The sequence below is a fragment of the Copadichromis virginalis genome, linkage group LG4, assembly GCF_057382275.1.
Source record: "Copadichromis virginalis isolate Kocher_CV1m ecotype Utaka linkage group LG4, C_Virginalis_male_GT1.1, whole genome shotgun sequence".
NCBI lineage: Eukaryota > Metazoa > Chordata > Actinopteri > Cichliformes > Cichlidae > Copadichromis > Copadichromis virginalis.
The window spans coordinates 12,862,259-12,865,817 of record NC_140621.1 but is presented as its reverse complement, the minus strand read 5'-3'; the positions used below and the strand labels follow the sequence as shown (position 1 = coordinate 12,865,817).

Here is a 3,559-nt window from a genome sequence, read left to right as displayed (position 1 = left end):
TTTGTGACAAAGCTTGTGATCCTTCCTTCCATTCTTCTTTCCTTTGTGACAAAGCTTGTGATCCTTCCTTCCATCCTTCTTTCCTTTGTGACAATGCATGTGATCCTTCCTTCCATCCTTCTTTCCTTTGTGACAAAGCTTGTGATCCTTCCTTCCATCCTTCTTTCCTTTGTGACAATGCTTGTGATCCTTCCTTCCATCCTTCTTTCCTTTGTGACAAAGCTTGTGATCCTTCCTTCCATCCTTCTTTCCTTTGTGACAATGCTTGTGATCCTTCCTTCCATCCTTCTTTCCTTGGTGACAATGCATGTGATCCTTCCTTCCATCCTTCTTTCCTTTGTTTAGTTTTAGTGAGAAGGGTCTGGCTGCAGCCACTGTGGAGCTCCACAGTAGCCGGAAGCACGTGACCTCCACAGTAGCCGGAAGCACGTGACCTCCACAGTAGCCGTAAACACGCATGGATACCGTGGAAGTCTTGCAAGTTGATCGCAAAGGTTAGTTAAGTCTTTCTTATATATATTTGCCGTTAGTGATTTCATAATTCTAGGAATCGTCTAGTTTTCTTACAATGATCATGTTGCCACTTTTTTTGCGTTACAACAACATTCCTCCTTATTTTAATGTTTTTTCATCGTGCTCCATGGCAGAGAAACACACAGATATGCTTTTTCCTGGGCCTGGTTTTAGTAAGAGAGCTGGATTAACGGCTTCTGTGGGCGAGAAGAAGCAAAAACCACATTTTGCATTAGAGTATGATTTATTGTTGGCGTCAGAGATGCAAAATAACGAATACTTCAATACTGTACTTAAGTAGAATTTTCTGGTATCTTTACTTTACTGCTGTACTTTTTTGTGCCTACTGTATACTTCTTTATACTTCTACTTCTCACATTTTAGCACGCGTATCTGTACTTTGTAATCCGTACATTTGTAAATCAGCACGCGTGCTTTGGACGCAAGATTACTTCAAAATTTTGTACATAAATTATATTTTAGACCCTGTACTTCTTACTTCGACTTGACTAAAAAGTCGAGCCAGTGCTTTCTAAACAGAGGTATCTAAACTGTAGTAAGGAACGTGTGTACTTGTGACACCTTTGGTTAGCGTCAACACTGCAAATTTCGTCACAAACAGATTTATATATTTATCAATACTTCTATTCGTCATTCTTTTCTGTACAGCTTTTTTATTGCCCAGATTTTAGTTAGCCTCTGTTCAATTGACTGTTATATGTCAATAGAAACATATCTCACAGATTAAAGTGTCTTTTAAAATATTTGGGGTTTTTTTTTCAAGAATTTTCTTCCCAAATCTATTACATGCCAAGTGTAAATTGTTATTTCTGCTAAAACCTTAACTTAAATGTGTATATGGTGTTTATCTGTTTCTCTCTGTGTTTTAGATGCACACATCAATCTGGAATTCAGGCTTAAAGCCAGAATTGCAGGAATGCAACACGTGTTGCAGAGGACTCTTTCACTGCCCTCTGTGCCCCACTTTCAGCCCTACTGTCAGGGCAAAGATTGAGGAGCATCTAAGTGTGCATATAAAAAATGCTTTGCCTTTAAAAGGTATGTTTGTATTAAATATACTTTATAGTTATAAATATGCACTTTTTTAAGCACTTCTGCAGTATCTTTGTTGACTTAAAAGTTGCTGTTGATATTGTACAGTTCAGTGCATTCATCTGCAACAAAAATAGTGTTTTTATAAAATATATTTTTATTTACTTTTCACCACTTTTCTTGACATAACTTTTGTGATCCATACCATTTTGCTTTCATTATTGAGGTTGGCTTGGATGTTTTTGTTAACATGTACAATCTGATTGTTAGACAAATTGATTGCATTCTATACAACTACATTTAAATTACATCTGTTTGTTTGTTTGTTTTTTTCTCTTACAGATAAAATGATATGCCGGTGCAGGCAGCCTTGTAGGACAACAGGACACTTTCACTGCCCTGTCTGTAAGATTACAATCATACGGCGTGGGGATATGGCAAGGCATTTATTGTCTTGTCAGCATTCTTCAATGCCAAGTCAGCCACCATTATCAGGACTGCTCCCCGCTGAACTCTTCGAGGAGACCCGTCTCCCCCCCCCCCAAGGTTTTGTCTTCGGTATCTGAACCATTTTCTGAGTCTTTGTTAGAACATTCATAAGCTCTACCCTCTGTGTTCAATAAAACTGCAGCTGATGGAAAGTCCATGAAAATGACATGCCCTCACTGTGGCCTTACTCTTCGTAGCTCTGGCAAGCTATTTGCACACTGGAGAGAGGAAGCCAAAGCTGTGCTTGAAGGACAACACGTGCCCATTTTCAGACTGAAAAAGCGCAAGTTCCAGGAAGTCAGTCAGGTCAGTATTCACTTTAAACAGTAGTGTAATTACATGGTTAGTGACATTTGAATAACTGTTAAAAAACTGTTCTGCAACAGAGAAATAACTATGTTTTCATCCCCATTTGCCTGACACAGGAGCCAGCAGTTGTTGAAGATCTGCGTCCTGCTGTGCAGTGGGCTGTCCAAAATAAGGCACATGTAACAATGCCCAAATATCTGTCCTTAAATCAAGGGGACCAGCAGAGGGTCTTAAGAGACATGTCAGAGGAAGAAGACACTGGAGCAAGGGACTTGTTCCTCTTTGTTTTTCAGTTTGCAAAGGACATGGAGCTCTTTTTGAAAGCATGTGCTGATGATCAGGGGCTAAGGGTCAGTGCTATGTTTGACATGTAATGGACAAATGAAGGCACTGGCTGTGTTTGTTTAATATGTTGTTGTTGTTGTTGTTGTTGTTTTGTTTTTGCATAGTACAAAATTCCAATTAAACTTATTTCAAAATGTTGTTCACTTGATTCTGTGTCCATACTTATAATAAATGATTACAGTGAAACAGCATTAAATGTAAATGTAACAGCATTTTTTTAAACTTATAATTTCAAAATAAAAAGCTTATTGTTGATATTAACAGTAAAGAATTGTAATCAATAATATTTTTATACATTTTAAACATTAACACTCTGGGCTCTATCCTGGCTATCTGTGGACACTTCACTTATTCTTTTTTTTGACTACTGCACTGCAGTGGACCAAAACAATGACACGGGTTTGATCTTAAGGATCTAATAGTTATGTGTGTTGTGCATGACATTGCCACACAAATATGTATTTGCAAGATAGAGTAGAATAAATTATGACGCATGAAATATTACATAGGCTGCAGTGAATTTCTGTTGATACAGCCAATTGAGCTTTGAGTTTCCCAGTCAAACTTAGCTTTGAAGCACCTGCTAAAAACACTTTTACTCTTTTACATTTCATAACAAGACACCATAGCCAAAATATTAACAAAATATATATTATTAAAAAATTCAAAGCTGCACATACAGCAACAAACACCGTTAGTAAATGTGTCCTGGAGTTTATGCAGGTGCAGAAAGTGCTGCTGCTGTAAGTCAGCCTAACAGCTTACAGATCACTTATTTTTCTGGAAAGATGGTAGGAAGGGCATCACTGCTCATTTCTACAGTCTCCCAGATCTTGGAATACAATCCCTT

The 3,559-nt window shown here is 37.9% G+C and overlaps 1 long non-coding RNA gene across 2 annotated transcripts; it reads left to right on the top strand.

The window, feature by feature from the left end:
* Positions 1-1,413: 1,413 nt before the first annotated feature.
* Positions 1,414-2,731, top strand: LOC146710970 (uncharacterized). 2 transcript variants are annotated; one of them, XR_014920068.1, is made up of 4 exons: positions 1,414-1,572; positions 1,909-2,124; positions 2,253-2,361; positions 2,481-2,731. It is a non-coding gene; the product is annotated as an uncharacterized LOC146710970 (long non-coding RNA). The 2 variants fall into 2 exon arrangements; XR_014920067.1 differs by having other exon boundaries at positions 1,909-2,361.
* The last annotated feature ends 828 nt before the right edge of the window (positions 2,732-3,559 follow it).